A 17,569-nucleotide genomic window follows, 5' to 3' on the forward strand; every position below is an offset into this window, starting at 1 on the left:
TATTTCTGCCTGGAACAGAGGAGTGTCGTGTCAGGTCCCCAAAAGGCGAGCATGCCCAGTGCTTGGCCTGGCCAATTCAGATAAACCTTTGTCTCTGTTGAAAACATAATTAAATTTCTAATAACTAGAAGGAAAAGCAATACAAGAATGTTCTCAGTGTCTTTATCAACACCAGGAGCACTTCTACCATCTTAAAGAAGTTAATTTCTTCAGATGCTTCACTGCACAGCTGGCATTGAACCAGCTGCTTTGTGGCCCATTGATGGGCAAAGAGAAAATGAGAATATGATGCTTTGAGATTATGCAGACACGTCTCTCTTCACCTCCCCCTTCTTTACCTGGTGTTAAAATATTTTGAATGTCCCACATTCCCATTCTCTCTCTGTCACACACACACACACACACACACACACACACACACACAAACATACTCACAGAGTCACATTGGGGTCCTGGAGGAGAGAATTTCCAGGACCACGCGGATGGCGGTACAGACCCTGATTTGCCACAAACTTCTTTGTTAATGAGGAAGCAGAGCACATCCCAGGTGGCTTTATGGAGCCAGGGATGCAGGAGGCCTTCTGTGAGTGGGGCTGTGCCAGGACATGGTGTCCTCCTTGGATGCACACTGGTCAGTGGATCAGGTGACAGGATGCATGTAACCGGATGAAAGTGGAAACAGGCCTAGGAGGTTCCCCTATTCTGGCTGAGGTGCAGGAGGCTGAGAGGGGACACTGAGCCATCAGAGGAGCCAGGGGCGGAGGGTGGACATCCTGACCAGCGGCCGAGCTAGGCCCAGCAGTGGGTGCAGGAACCACGAAGGAGTGACTCTGGGCACAGAGACAGCCCCGTAAACTCATCCCTTGCTGGCTCTGTGGACAAGTGACAGGGCAGGGATGGAGGGAAGCTGTTAATCGGACAGAGAGCGAGCTGGGCAGGGGGAGGTGGACAGGGGCCAGGAATCCTGTGCGGGTGGAAATGGTAGGAGAAAGAGTGAATCCAAGGCTGGGGAAGGGAGGGGGAAGTGTCCGGAGAGGGACAAGCCTATTGTCATGCCAGGCCGTGAGTCATAGCTGTAGTCACCTGAGTCTTCAGCTTAGAACAGACCACTGCCTCTCACGTCAGCATTGAACATTCCGGCATCAAGGCCCTTTAGGCACTGGCCTGGCCCCCGCCCAGCCTGCTCCCCCTACTCACAGCACAGCATGGACCCTGCCATGGCTCAGCTCCCACTCAGGGCCTGTTCGTTCCCCAGGCACGGACAGCAACGGGCAGGTGCTTGATACACATCATCCTCTTGAGTCTACAGCAACCCTGGGGGATACATGATCGCAGCCCCACTGGCTGAATGAGGAAACTGAGGCTTGTGTGGTAAGGCCCAGAGGGGCCAGGGCGGGCACCCTGGCCCTGACTCTGTTCTGTGGTGTCCACCACGCTGTGCAGCTCTCCCATTCGCCTGACCTCAGGCTTCCACTCAAGGGCCAACTCTGGGAGCCTGTGGAAGATCCAGCCCAACTGGTCCTTCCTGCATTCCACCAACACACCCCCTCTGGAGCCAGGGCCCTGTGCCGGACCACACATCAGCCTCTGTGAGAAAAGCTTGCTGCCTACATTGCCCCACGTCGCTCTCTGAGGACCCAACACTGAGCTACACTCGTGTCACCAACACTCAGGTGATGAACCACTAACTAGTGAGCTAAGGTATTACTTAGTTTGCTTTTCCAAGAACTCTTCTCTCCAAGAACTCTAATGTCACATGAGGCCCCTAGTTGACTACTGGGCTGGATACAGTTCTCTTGAGGGGAAGGTAAAGCTGCTCTGTCCATGCTGGCTTCTGAGCTCTAAATTTCCCAAAAAATAATGTAGTGTCACAACAAAGTGCAATAGGATGCAAGCTTTCGTTAGAAGCTTATGAACTAGTCGGTGGAGACAAGGCCTAAATATCAAGAGAAGACACTTGTAAGCAAGGCAGCACTGCAGTGAAGTCAGTCCTACAGGAGATGTCCTAAATGAGGTCAGGCGACTCATTATGATTGAAATAAGTGAGGAGCGTGCACTGGACTGGCCGTGCTAGGCTCCGGATGGAGAACCCAGGTCAGACGTTATGGTGGAGACCGCAAGCTGATCACCTGACTGCCTCCAGCTCTTCCTGGGTGCATGGCTAGATGGCATCCCCATCTCCTCGGCTAGACATGGCCCTGTGACTGAGTTACTGCCCCTGAAACTGGAGAGGAAGTGATGTAGGGCACTTCTAATCCAGCCCCCAGAACTGTGGGAGAATCAATTCTGTTGTTGAAGCCACCTGCTGTGCGGTCCTTTGCTGTGTCAGCCGAGCAGACTAACACACCCACCAAAAGGCAATACGATTCCTCAGGGGGTGAGACTCAAGGTCAGGACACCCAGAATCCTTGAGAACCTTGACCTGAGGTTGGCTCCCAGGCACAGGCAGTGTGGTCTGTAGTAGATGAAGAGTCACGTCGGGGAGGCCCCAGGGAGGCTCGTGTCTGTGAGAGCAGCTGTTTGGGGTCATGGTGGCTGGGCAAGAAGCCCTTGACTTTAATAAAAGCATCTTGTCTCAAATCCTAGAACCTCTCTAAGGATAGACAGAGGGGGTCTAGAAAGACATGAGCCCCATGTTACTAGCTGCCCAGTAGTGAGAAGATGGGGATGTAAGATTTCGCCAGTCAATGGCTGCCTCACAAAATGAAGTTTATTATATGACTGCAGCCCGACTCTCTCCTAATTATCACTAACGTAAGGGAGTTGTGCTGTTGGTTCTGTCAGGACACCTCCTTTCTTAACTTTGCTCTTTTGTGTTTTCTCCCCTCTTCAGAGCTTCCCTTGAGACCCATTGTAATTAGGAGAGGTCACCAGGAGATTCGTCCCTGGCATGGCCCTGGGAGAGGCTGAGCTGCCCCTTGGAGGCACAGCAGCCAGGTGAAGTAAGGAGGCACAGCTTTTGGTTAAGACCGATGAAATTACACGAGCTGAGTCCCATTCTCCTAAGAGAGAGGGTGGCACAGGTTGCAAAGATTCTGCCGGGGACTGCAGGCCTTTCCTGCGTCTCGTGTTGGGAATGGGAGCTTGTGAGACAGACAGAGGGCCTGTCCTGCGTGTTGCATTCTAACCAGGGTTCCTTCTCTCTCTGAAGAACAGGATGAGCTTTCCCCAAATTCTGCTCTCCCTTGTTAGGGGAGCAGTGCCCCCTGAGGAACGTGGCGGCTTATTGGGCCTGGCACCTGCTAGATTACCCTCTCTCGCTTTCTCTTTTGTCTTCATTCTGTTCACTCATTTGCCTCAGATGAGCAGGTAAGCTTTTCAGACGTGGCGATCAGGGACTCCCCATTTTGTACTGACCTCTGTCATTGGGTTGGCTAAAAAGGAGCTTGAGGAATGAGTCAGATTTACCACTGGGCAGTCTGGAGCAGGCATTCAAATCCATTTAGGCAGAATGAGAGTTTCCAGGGTAGAGAACCAAGACTCTAAGTCTTACGGGAGCAAAGCAAGGAAAGTGACATTTGCTCTTTCAGGAAACCACAAGGATTCTCTGCCTGGAGGAGACTCGTTGCTAGAAAAAGCCTAATAGATGAGTTGAGAAAAAACAGCAAGAGTTAAAGTTGGTAATCTGTCCATCACGTGCATGCAAGGGCTTTGCTTTGTAGAGGTGTTGAAGTCTAACCTCATGAGACCAACACTGTCCCCATTTAGCGTGACTTCTCCTGCATCTCTTTTCTCCTTCCCTGTTACTTCACTTGTTAATTTTCTGTTCTTCAAGTCCTGTCCCTTGAAGAAGGGAAGGGAAGAATGGTGGAAAAGTCCACATACACAAAAATGGCTGATCATAAGGACAGGGAGCTCGGCTGGGTCATCTGAGTTGTCACGTTGCACAGCACACAGGACACCTAATTGAATCTCATCAGTGTAATGCTGGTTAGACATACTCAATTTTGCCCAACTAAATCCTTTAATGAAAAATTCTTAGGCCATAGACACAAAAGCACTTTTTCGACACACATCAGTGCCAGCGCAGAAGTAGGCTTTAATTCATTTGTGTGCTCTTAGAACACAGGTTGTTTTTTTTTCCTTTCCTTGAATGAAATGCACTTTTCTGGGCTATCACTGTAATTCTGTACAGTCTGAATAAACATGCTCAGTAAGAGGTAGAATGATGTAATTTTTGATAATATGTTATTTTTGTTTTTCAAGCCTGGAAGAAGATGTATTAAGATCATCATCCATTAAATTAGAAATGGTGTCATTACTCACATACTTTATATATAGTACAAACTCAGTGTCCTCCTTTAATATTGACTCACGGCTTCAAATGTTCTGTGTGCTTCGCAGAGTCTGTATAAATACAAGCCTTAAGTTACAGCAGTGTGGGATTCTCCTTTGACTGCCAAGAATTATTCTCTTATTTATGCAACAAATATTTTTTAAGTGCCTGCTCTGTGCCAGAGCTGCAAGCAGAATGGCCACAGCCCCAGGGCTCATAGAGGGTACAGGTTTACAGTCCAGCAGCGAAGACAGACATTCAACAGTCACCAAAATTAGTCCTGAAGTCTAGTTGTGACAGAGACTCACAGGGAGTGTGGGTGCTGCGAGGAAGTGGTGAAGAAACTCAGCTCAGGCCCTGCACAGGGGATCTTGCCTGCAGACTGGTTTCCTTGAATGGCATCATTCATTTACTAGGCATTTATTTGAATGTGTTAAGCCCTGTGCTAGATTCAGGGAGATGAGATGATGAATAAGACCAAATGCTTATTCTCAAGGAGTGCCACGCCCTAGTAGGAAAGGCAGATATAAAAGCTAATACATGCACGGACTTCTATGACATCACTTACCACATTGTCCTATGACAGGTAATATGCTGGTTGGGCCTCCCTCCTGGAAAGAGGTACTGAGTGACAGCTACACAGAAGACTAGGTGAACCGGCTGGATCTCGAAGGATGCGTGGATACCATGGCATCAAAACATAAAGTTTTCTCTTTCTGAGCTAAAGGAAAGATACTTTACTGATCATCACGTAACAAGGAGCATCATCAGAGTAGCAGGAAGTAGAGAAGGCCAGTTAATAATTTGACCCTGTTGATGAGGTAGCAAGGACAAGAAAAGGAATGGCTCCTTCCCACAAGTAACGCCATGCTAACTCTGAGTGATGGCCCTCTAGCTTCCTCCTGCCTTCGGCTGCTTCCAGGGAAGAGGCTGAGCTGGTTCCTGCGTGGAGAATGCAGAGAGCACACAGGAGAAAACAGGCAAACCCCTCAGCTGCTCCACTGAAAAGCTGACCCAGACCCCTCCTCCCAACCCAGGGGGTCAGTCTGAGTGTTGGCAGAGGATCGAGGACATGGAATTCCCTTATCTGAAGCCTCAGTTTTTGCTTCAGTAGGATTGGTGCAAACTATATGGGCAGTAACTCAAGTGTCCAGGTCAAGTAGGACCGCTGCTCTGCAGCCACGCGGACTCGACACACACTGAGAATTGATTGTGAGGGCTTTGCCCTGGAATAGCCTTTATGGGATTGTACTGGGTGATCCTCATTAATAACTGGGGACATTAACATCCCAGAGAGGTGAAGTGGTTACTCCATATTTCATTACCTGTTAGTCAAAAGAGAGATGGGGACCACCGTCTACCCACTCCAACAGCAGTGTCTTCTACACTGTACCCATTTCCTCTCACACACCCCAAAATGACTCTGCTGATTAGTGTTGAACATATGTAAATGCCATAGGTGATCCCCAACCCTCGACCTCTAGAGAAGAGGGCCTACCTGGCAGGAGTCCGTTGCCACCCCAGCTGCCACTGGGTGCAATCTTCATGGTCCCCTTTTCCTCACCCCCAACACATGTCAGATCTAAATAAAAGCCGTGTGTTTGCTAAGCGTATGTTGCTTCAAGGCAAGTCATCTGGCCTCTCTTTTCAACCAGATCACTGCTCCTAAATCTCTCCCATAGAGAAATCTGGAACTTCCATAGTCATTGCTGGTCAGGATTGCTGTGTATGGGTTAGAGATCCAGGGGGCCCCCAGGGGTACAGTGTATTTTCCACGAGCTACCAGATTGCCTCAAGAAACTTCCCTTCATGACCAGGAAATTAACCATGGACAGAATAACTGTTCTACACTGATTTCATACCGTGGTTTTGTGCAGTCTTGGAAGTATGCCCATGTAACAGATTTCTTATGAAGATGAATGAGGTAGTGTGTATCAGGTGTGTGACGCACAGCAGTGTTGGCATTGAACGAGCCCCTGAAGTGCTAGAGCTTAGTGTTATTCTAGACCAGCTGCTGCTGATACCAGGTCAGGTCAGGTTGCTGAAGTACCTGTGACCTGTGAGTGCCAGTGAACAAGCCGAGCCAGCAGTGGTGTTTCTCTGAAGCGAGCGCATCATTTCATCACCTCCCTGACTTTCCGTGTCAGCGGTGGGGGTGACGGATGGAGCTAGTGAGTTCTGTGAGGAAGCAGAGATCTCCGGGCCCCTCTGAGGTTGGGTGGTTGAGTGTCTCTCCCCACCACCCAGGCCACGGCTGTGGAATGAATCCTGGGCTGGACACGGCTGGACAGAGGGAGCCCCAAGGAGCTCCATCACTTGGGTGACGTTTTGCATAAAGAAGAAAAGAGGAAACAAGAGGTCGCCCCTGTCTTCTACAGCAACCCTAGTGTACATCCTAGGCTCTGCTGCCCACGCACGTGGCTCCGGGTCTGTTTCAGAAATGTGGTTAACAGGGTGAGGTTTTCAAACTTCACTGGCCATAGAGCTAAGGAAGTATTGAGCCCACAGAGCAAGATAAGAAACACAGTCCTATTCCAAAAAAGATAATTTTTTTGTCACTGAAGTTTCCCGGTGAATAATCAGAGGCGCTCTCAGAATATGCTAAATAAGAATCTCTCTCTCTGTGTGTCTCTCTCTTTCTCCATCTCTCTCTCTTTCTCTCTACCCTCCAGCACCCCACTTCTGAGGACAGTTCAGTTCCCATGAGGTTTCACGTCTGCCTGTGAGAGAGGGGTAGGACGGCAGACCCAAGGCCTCTGAAGGATATTGGCACTGATCATTTACAGTCCTCTGCTGGAAGGACACTGGACAAAGGACACTGGACAGAGGACGCTGGACAGGCTGCTCTGGGGTCAAGTGGTGCCTCAGGGGCTGGCTCTTCCCCCGCCACTGTCCACCTTGGCGCCACCACAGTGCATGTTTCCGTTGAAAAGCGGGGTGGACAGCCATCCATTTCCTCCCCCAACACCCCGTTATTAAGTGTCTTCTCCGTGCCGGGCATTGCCCCATGTCCTGCCATCCTTAAACTTCAGTTCTTCCCAGGTTGGGGTCTGCCTCTTCTCTCTCTCTGACTTCTGGGATCTCTCCCTTAACTGCACGCCACACCTGTTGGTTGATGCCTGAAACCCTGCTAAGAAGTGATAAGCCGTTTCATGGCTCTGTGCCGTGAGGGGGAAACTGTCAGTTCCCCGAAGAACCAGGGGCCTGTGCACTAGACCCCCAGGGGCTCTTGCTGGCATTGATTCTTGTCAGAGAGCTGCACATTTTAGGGATGGCCTGGGGAGTGGGGGTGAAGGGACCAGGTGCCCAGGGTGGAGAGGAGGAGGATGGCGGGGATGAAGAGTGTGGGAAGGGAGGTGGGCCTCTCTCGTCAGTGTGCTGACTCAGCATGAGCGCCAGGAGATGGCCTTCCCCGGTCCCTGCTGACGCCCATCCTGGGGTCTCTGGGACCTCTGTTGATGGGGCAGGTCGCACCGGGTGCTGTGGGCGCCTGGAAGGTGCAATCATTGGGCCATCCATGTCTCCACCCCAGGCCCAGCTCAGGGGACCAGCTCTAGCTGCCTATGATTCTGCCCCTTCCCTCCCACCTTCAGCAGAACTCGTACCTTTGGCCTGCTTGTTTAGACCTTGTCCAGTAATCGCAGAGGACACGCTGGACAAGCCCTGTGCCAACTGTCGCACGGCCACTGTCCTCAGAGCTGACCTGTGTAAATTGTTGGCGAGGACTCCACTTGGGGGCAGGGCCCGCCGAGTGTTGCATCGTGAACTAGCCTGAGTGGGACCATGGTGTGATTTCACCTCCTTCCCAATATTTGCTGCCTGTTCCCTTTTAGACTGTTCTGATTTTGTAAGGGCCTTGTTCTTCACTAAATGTCAGCACATCTCTAATAAAGTTTTATTGAAAAGGGCCCAACGGTAATTATTTTATTAATTAGGGAACTTCTAATTGCCTAAATCTAAAGATCCAAAGGCGTGAATCTCTAATGACAGATTTGTGGCACTCTACCTGGCAGCTAGGGAAATATTTTGAGGCAAAGAAAACTTCCTTTGTCTCTCAAATTCTATAAATAAATGTCTGTTGATTTTGTAAGTATGATCTGTCCAAAAGAATGACTAATCGTGGAAATTTCAGGCATCGGATGAATTCAGGACTTTAAGCCCACGTCAGGGGGCCCTGGAGACCATCAGCCCACGTCACGCCCCACCACACTGGTGCCCCTCCTTTCCTCCTCCGTTTACCGGCGGCCTTTACCCCGGAGCAGGGGGGGGCGGGCCTGGGAGCGCAGTCAAGCTTCCCTTGGGCGTGCTCTGGTTTCAGATATTCATTTGCTTCCTAATGACTTGCCTGTGTTTTCATCGCCCTGCTAGTGTCAGCCTCAGTTGCAGACAACCCCAGGACACTGCACACTGGGCTCTGTTCATCTCCCGCCGTGGTGTGAATGAACAAGAAGCCGAGAAGCGTTTTCCATAGATTACTGCCAGAAAATGTGTCTGCCAGCTTCAGTGTTTATAAAAAGCAATTTTGCTCCCCCCTAAGCCAGCAGTGTTTATTAAACATGTAATAGAGAATTTGTGTTTAATATTTAAACATCGCTATACCCGTGGTCTGAGTGATGCTGCACTGCATTTTTTGAGAAAGAGAATTTGAAAGAATGATGAGCTCCAGCCCCTGGCCTGAAACAAAGGCAGCTTCAGCAGAGAGTCAGCATCTCGTTCCTTCCTCTCTCCTTCCTTCCCACCTCAGCCAGCGGCTCCGTGGTTCCCCACTTAGGCAAATGAGCATCTGCTGTGTACACGGAGTGGAGTCCAAGTGAAATAATAGAGGATGCTGCGCTGGCGTGTGAAACAGTGCCCTGAATTATCAAGTGAAGTGAGACTGCGTAACAGCGCCCTGCTCTCATGAACCTTGTTGCTGCCTTGATCCAAGTCCACCCCAGGCTCGGAGTTGTCCAGCCGTTCATTTGGGGTCTAGCACGTGCTCCTGCCCACTGTCAGCGAACGTGTGTGTGTGTTCTCACTCACCACTGGAGCAAGACCTTCTCAGCCCTTGGTTGGTTCCCCTGCTCTGAGCCAAGACCTGTGCTGGGACCCGCCAGTAGAGGGATGAGGAAGGTGACTCCGCCCCTGCCCAGTTTGTGGGAGGGTGAAGCTGAGTTCTGAGGGACAAGAAGGCAGGAGTTGTGCACAGGGAGGGAGAGGGGACATTCCAGGGGGGAGGGGAGAGCGTGTGGGAGGTCACTGTGTGCCAAGCTCTCTGGGTGTCTTGGAGGGGGAGGTGGAAGGCAGCTGTCGCTGTTAGGTCGACGGGGAGATCCGCAGGAGCGCCAGGATGAGGCAGGCCCCAGATCGCATAGGGTCTTGGAGGCGGTACTTGCGTGGGAGGGACTGGGTATTTCTTGTTTTTGAAAGATCACACAGCATGAGGCTGCGGACACAGGAACCACCTTTCTGTTCCTGGAACAAATCAAGATGTTTGCTGCCCTTTGCACTCGCTCTGCCTGCTGCGGGGAGCATGACCCTTGCCCTATTCTGCCGGGGACTGGTTCTTTCTCTGAGGTGTCAGCCTTGGAGATCTTGCCCTGGTCACAGGCTCTACAGGAGCATCTGGGCCTCCTCACACTGCTGGTTTATCCTGTGCCAGCGACTACACAGTGGCACGCTGGACGTTCCTCTCAGAATACTGCAAAGTTGTAACCACCCTCTTTTTCAGGTCCCTTGTGTGTTGTGGGTCCATCTCTTTCCTTCTCTTTTTGTGATTTTTGTGAGAGGACATCTTCCTAGTTTTCCCTCCTTCCCATCCCTAGCCACTCCTGAGGCAGCATATGCTGTCGATAGATAAACGTTGAATGAATGAATGGAAGCCAGAGCTGGACATCCAATTAGAAGGCTGTTGAAGTGTCACAGACAGGGGATGGTGACAGCTTGGACTGAAACAGGAGCCGTGGAGATAGAGTGAAGAGGGTGAGAGAATGGATGATGCTACAGATGGAATGTTTGCATCCCCCCTAAATTCACGTGTTGAGGTCCCTTCCCTCAGTGTGACGGCATTTAGAGGTGGGGCCTTTGGGAGGTGCTTAGGTCCTGAGGGGGGAGCACTCAGGAATGGGATTAGTGCCCTTAAAAGGAGGCCTAGAGAGCTCCCTGACACCTCCCACCACGTGGGGACACAGCGGGAAGTCAGCAGTCTGGAACCCGGGAGAGGGCCCTCACCAGAACCCAACCATGTGGCCCTCTGACCTCGGCCTTCCAGCCTCCAGAGCTGTGAGTAATATGCTTCTGCTGTTTCCACGCCACCCAGTCTGCGGTGTTTTGTTATAGCAGCCCGAACGAACCAAGACAGATAAGTTGTGCCCTGGGGCCTTAGAAGAATGGAATGGTAGAGCTGAGGGTCCGGACTGCCTTGTCTGAAAACAAGAGATGCTGTCTGGTGGGCATAAACCCCTGGAGGCAGGAACCGGCAGCCCTGCCCACTTTTTTCTTAGTCATCCTACGTCTCCTCTGAGGATGTGGTGGAAGGTCTCATTCCTGCTGATAAAATTGCCAAACCACAGGAGGTTTTTGAAAGCGGTTTTACCGGTCAGTGAGTGTGAAGGGAACAGCCTGAGTATTGAGGGGAAAAGCTGGCAAGGTCCGAGGGAGTGGCTTCAAGTGACTGTGATGTTATCTTGTCCTGTTTTTACCCAACCTGCATGCCCTGGTGGCCAAAGGTTGAATTTTTCTCAAATCCTCATTTTTACTGAAGTACAAAAGTATTGATTTTCAGTCAGTTCACCACATTCCTAAATGGAGCCCATTTGGATGTGCATGGTCTACATCTGAGGGCTCATGAGAAAGACATCGAAGTCCAAGGCCAGGTTTTTGCCTGCAGCCTCATGAGAAGACACGCACATGGGTGAAAGAGCTCAGAACCATTACCAGCATACAAACAGATGCAGTTTACTGTGAAATAGCACCAGAGTGTGTGTGTATGGGGGAAATGCTTGATAAGGGTGTGCCAGCTGGGGGAGAATTTCTGCAAGGTGGGCTCAATCAAGAGAGGTAGGACTTGGCAGCCTCGAGGAGGGATGGGAACTTTAGGCAGAGAAGGGAGCAGTTGGGGCAAGTGTGGAGGCAGGACCATGGGCGAGTTGTATTTTTCCTAAGGGAAAACGGTGATTTCCAAGCAGGTGATGAGCAGATCGCAAGGCTGGCACACCCCACCCTCATGTGGTTCCCATCCGGTCCCTCTTGGAGATGCGGCGTCCTCAGGCTGTCCCAACAGTTCACGCGGCCTGCAGTGCTTCTGTCACAGAAGCTGCTTAAACATCTAATTTCTCTTTTGCCTCCTTTTAGCTGAAGGAAGCCTTGGAAGTCACTGACGCACTTCATTAGAAGTAGAAACGTACCATTTGTAGATTATGCCTTTCAGACGAAGATCACGTCCTGTATTGGTTTGCTCCCGTTAGGACTGCTCTAACAAGCACCACACACTGGGTGGCCTAAGTAACAGAAACGTAACGTCTCATGGTGTCAGAGGCGAAGGCCTTGGCCGGGTTGGCTCTGAGTGCTGTGAGGGAGGGTCTGTCCCAGCCTCTCTCCTTGGCTTGTAGACGGCCGTCTGTCTGTTCACATGCCTCCTCCCTCTGTGCATGTCTCTGTGTCCAAACTTCCCCTTTGTATGAGGACACCAGTTTCAGTGGATTAGGGCCACCTTAAGACGTCATCTTAACCTGACTGCCTCTGGAAAGACCCTATCTCCACATAAAGTCACATTCTGAGGTGTTGGGGGTTAAGATTACAACATGTGAACTGCAGGGGCACAATTCAACCTATAACACTCGCCCTGATTTTCCTCAGATAAGATGCTATTTGTTAAAAGAACAGATCAATTCTAATACTGTGGCTATACTGTTTTCTGCCACCCTCAGGTAGCACTTCTGTAGCCCAGGGGTGACAGAGGAAGAGGATTAAGGGCAGCCATGTGCTTTCCTCTTGTTTTATTTGGAAACTGAATCATTGCTATGTTGGCACATGTTTGAGAGCATGTGTGTGAATGTATGTACGTGTGTGTGTCTGTGTGAAATCAGAATCAAGTTCGGCAATAAGAATTGGTTGGGCATGAAGACTTTTGCCGTGAATTCTGGACATACTGTAAGAAAACCAGCAAGCCTACAACAGTTTCATATAAGTCAGGAATCACTTTGGGGCTGGGCTGGGCCCTGTGAAATAACTAGCTTCATGGCTTTGAGAAAACCACTTTGAAAAGTGAAGATTGATATTGGGTGGATAAATGTCCTAGAGAGATTTTCTACTCTACCTTCCTTACTGTTTTTTTTAGGGTAAAATATGCAAACTTATTAAAGAATATATAAAGTGTAATACAAGTTGAAAGAAGCCCCCACTTGACTGTCTATAATGCAGACCCCCCGCCCCCACCATCCCTGAGAATGGTAACTACTGTCACCTAGAAAGAGTAGGGCTTCAGTTCACTCAAGCGGTAACTGAGACTGTGCAGTATGATGGATTAGAAGGGGCTAAATAAGTAGATGCAGGTAAAGACAACTGAAGAAGCATGTCATTACATCAAGCATGGTTGGGAAAGAATATGAAAGAGAAAACATTTGGTCTCTACTCTCAAGAAGCTCACAATGAGTTCTGCCCTGTTTTTAAAGATGAATTCAAAATGCATACATATAAAACAGGACAATCTATGAGTTCTGAAAGCATTAGCCAAAATTCATGGATGACCTCATGCCGTTCTGATGCTTGTAAACAGGGATGCTGGTCCGATGCTATTCCTCAGGCTCCTGGAATGGTCTGTGCCCAGCACACTGACACAAGGAGTGCCTGCGGCGGGATGCGTTCAGACTCCTCAACTTCCTAGCACTCACTGATGGATTTCTGGAAATTCACTGTGGGGCAACAGAGATTCAATATAACAGCACGGGATCCCTTACTCTGGGGAAGAGGAGGCGTTAATGATGCCTCAAGACATAGACTCCTGGTCCATTTTCCCCAATGCTTCTGCTGTAACTGACCTAAGTGGACCGAGCTCTTATTTCCTTGCAGCTCATTCCATTTTTCTCCAGTCTCGGGGATGCTGTTCTTAACGACTCAGTCAAAGGCTTGTGTGGTACATGGTGCCTGCCCTGCTCGCAGAGCCTGCTTGAGAAAGATGTTTCCGAGTTCCCTCTGCTAGTTTTTCAAACCTCATGTGATAGACTGCATCTTAGTGAACATATTTGCAGGCAAAAAAAGAGGAGAGAGGAATCTGTCAGAGGGAATGATGAAATTGTTTGTGTCTCTTCTAAAGAATGAGCAGGTTTGTTCCTCACTCCACTAAAGGTGAGAAATTTCTCTTTTTGTAACTTAAATTCTGGACTGTAACACCCCACACTCTGTATGCACCTTGTAAGCTTTATTTTCCTCTAATCCTTTGGAAGAAGAATTCAATTTATTCTGTGTAACTCTAGTAGGGGGCAAATAGACATGCATGTGTGGAAGGTAGAAAATTCCCTTGTGCTAAGTTAAGGCTCTCTGACAGTTGGAGGGCTGCCTGGTGGGAATAAACTGAGCATCGCCTGAGAGGCAGACAGAAAGCCCAAGAGAGCATCTAAAGATGGCTGGCTGGACGTAAATGTGTCGGACAAGTGGCCAGTCAGAGCTGGACCAGAAGCCTGGTTGTGAAGACCCTTCTGCACCTGCAAAGGGATTTTGTAGGTGGTGGGAAGCCCTGTAATCTGAGCGAGGGAGAGCTGTGATTGCATCTGCTTGTCAGAATGTGAGTGAGTGTAGACAAGAGACTGGTGAGAACGGAGGCTGGGGAAAGCGGCTACTGTGATCTCATGTCTCTAGTCCAGGAAAGCATATCTGGAGTGGAAAGAGAACAGCTCTGTAGTGACAGACTTAGACTTAGTCGACTTTCTCATCGCTCATAGACAGAGGGATCTTGGGTGGATAAGTCTCACGTTGCCTACTTTGACAGTTGGCTGGATGCTGGTCTCATTTATTCAGAACCGTGATGGAGAAGATGGGAAATTCAGAATTGGGCATGTCGTGCTGAAAGGAGTCAGTGGGAGAACACCAAATAGCTGGTTGGCTCTCTAGGTCTAGAGCTTAGAGAGGGGCCAAACCCGAAGATTGAGCTGCGTCACTGGTGTCTATAGTAATGGAGGCTGCAGGCACACGTGTCTTTTTAAGCACAGTAGGAAGGACCATGTCATAGAACCCAGGGCACAGCCAACATTTGGGAGGTGAGCACATAAACAGGCTCAGTTCTCTAGCAAAAAGCGGCAGAGGGGAAGGTAAAGACTGGAAAGTTCAAGTAGGAAGGAAAGATAAAAGATGCCAGAGGTCAAAGAAAGGCCAATGGCAATGCCCATTGTGGGACCCTGGCGAGAGTTATTGTGAGGACCAGTGAGGGAATAGGAGGCGAAAACAAAACAACCAAAAAAAAAAAAAAAAAAGCAGAGATAGTGAGTATAGAAGGCTCCACCTATAAACACAGCTGTTATTGTAGCTCTGACATAGCCAGTCAGGAAGCAATGAGAAGAAAGGGAGATTTCTTTTTAATCGGGAAGGATCTGAAAATATTTCCCTAATGTAATGTAAAAAATATTTGCGTGAAATCAGGCAGGACGGAGGAGATGGAGAACGCTGGCGCAGGAATTGCTGCCTGTAGGGAGGGCGGCTTCTTCCTTCCCCACCGTGTCTTGTCTACAGACCTTGCTCATCTTTTGAGACTTACCCGAAGTGTCACCCTCTGTATGTTGACCCACCCAGGCTGCAGGGAACTGCCCTTCTCTGCCGAAATCCCTTTCCTGGGCGATCATGGCTTGAGGATGTGCCATTGTCACTGATCAGCCTTACCATCGAGGAATGGGCAGTCAGGTTGGTGAGAGACTGACTTTATTTTACTTTATTTTTGGCTGATATCCTCCTACCTCTTCTAGCACCAAGCATAGGAAATTTTGGCTCGTATGTTTTTCCCCAAGAAACAACCTAATCAAGAAAACCTTGCTGAATTTCTCTCATTACCCAGTTGAACAGTTCTGTACCTAGGGAAGTTTGTCTTTGTAGATTGTGGTGGAATCTGTACCTCCCAAACACAAGACCTATTTCTTATTGTTCTTTGTGTTGAGAATAATGTCTTAACGCATAGTAAGTGATCAATTAATGCTAAATTACGTTTTCTACCATTTGTGGTATTTCTTTGAGGCTACCATTCATGAGTACCTGGGAACCATGTTGTGAAATAGACATCATCACCCCCGCTTGACAGAGGATTAAATTAAAGCCCAGAAAGATTAAGCAACTCTTTCAAAGTAATACAGGCAGTTGATGTATTATTGGGTGAATCTTATTGAGATTCAAATCCAGATTTTAATTCTCTAAAGTATGTGGAAATCAAAATGTCTAATTTTTTTCCTTGAGAGGATTCCATCAAGAAGGGCAATTTGGTTTTGCCAAATACAGACTGTGCAGTGCACTGAGTTTTACAGACGTGCCCACCCCAAGAAGAGCTGAGATGTGGGAATCAGGGGTCGTGTGCATCTTAGGTTGGGCATCTTGACTCCTTCTAGTGAAGAAAGGACATCTTGAAAGGCAGGTTTATTCCCTCACTACACTCCATACTTATTTTATTAATAGTTTGTAAGTCTCAGCGAAATCTCTAGGGCGTGATAAATTACATCCTTCACCATGAGAACTTGAGATGAAAACAAGCATTCGGTTATAACAATTTATGACGAATGCTTAAAATTAGTATACCCCACAATCTTTCAAGGTCTTCTCAACTACAGAAGTCAGTCAGATACAATTTTAAAAGGCTTACCATAGAAAGCTTTAAATCTTTGCATAGTCAAGTATATCTTAATGCAGGAGAAAATTATTTTTGCGGATCATTCCCTGGAAGGATTTTCATGTTTTCTTTTATAATCTTCTAATGTACTGAGGTGGGGGAGAGAGAAAAGCCCATGTTTATCTCCAGCCTGCAGGCGTGAAATGAGATAGTTCAGAAGGTATTTCTTGAAAACCACTGAAAATAGATATGAATACCACCATTACCCTTTTCTATTTTTCAGTTTCACCAACTTCTCAAAACATTTTTTCATCTTCCTTTAAATTTCCAGAGTGCCCTCAATTCTATGTTTCGTTTTATCCTCCAAACCACGAGAATTAAATAAGGGTTTGGTTATCACTGCCGCTTTACAGATAGGAGACTGAAGACAAGGCAGCTTGGGTAATTTGCCTAAAGTCACACGGCTGGTTAGAGATAGACGCAGGGCAATGACACAGATCTCCCCACATTATTTTTCTAAGTAAAAAAAAAATATCTAATCTCTTCTATCTTGACCATCAAAATGCTGTGTGTTTTCACTGAAGCTCATTCACGAATTGTTGTGGTTCGGGAGACAGATGATGTCCAGGAGGTGAGTCAAGAGGAGGGACGTGGACCTACCTCCTCCGCTAGCTCACTGCACCTTTTGGGCAAGTCTTTGGCTTTTCAGCGTCCCAGTTTCCTCCTCTATGAAACCATAGAGCTGGGAGAGGAATGGCTGCTTGATTACCGGGACTAAACTCTTGGATTTGAGATTTTTTGTTATGCTGTTTTATTAGTAAAGATTCTCCAGAGGAACAGAACCAACAGGATATGTGTGCATGTGTGTGTGTGTGTGTGTGTATACATAATAAATAGATTAGAAATTTAAATTTTGCAATTTGATTTTCCAGAAAGGAAATTCTTTCTTGAAAAGAAAGATTTATTTTAAAGAGTTGGCTGACATGATTCAAGTCAGTAGGACTTGCCAGCAGGCTGGAAACTCAGGAATGATTTCTGTGTTACATTCTTGAGGCAGAATTCCTTCTTTCCATGAAAAAGTCAGTTTTTGCTCTTAAAGCCTTCAACTTATAAGATGAGGACCACCCACATTATTGAGAGTAATTTCCTTCACTTAAAATTCAACTGTCCGTGTCATTCATGTCTACAAAATCCGTTCACAGAAACATCTATACTAGTGTTTGACCAAACAACTTGGCATCATAACCTAGCCGAGTGTACATGTAAGATTAGCCATCTTACACACACACAGCTATGGTGTGATGTCTCTTTGGATTATGATGTATATCTATAAAGTTTAACTGTCCATAAAGTTTAACCAATCACCACTATAATTTGTGTCTCTTTGGACAGAAGATACCTATGTAGCATAGTAAACTGTGACCAAAAATGTTCAATCCTAAGTAATTTCCTTGAATCAAATGGCAAAACTAACAAAATTTAAATTTCTAATAAATTTAGTATGTGTCTTCCCT

Source organism: Equus quagga, chromosome 8, assembly GCF_021613505.1.
Source record: "Equus quagga isolate Etosha38 chromosome 8, UCLA_HA_Equagga_1.0, whole genome shotgun sequence".
In the NCBI taxonomy this organism is placed as follows: domain Eukaryota; kingdom Metazoa; phylum Chordata; class Mammalia; order Perissodactyla; family Equidae; genus Equus; species Equus quagga.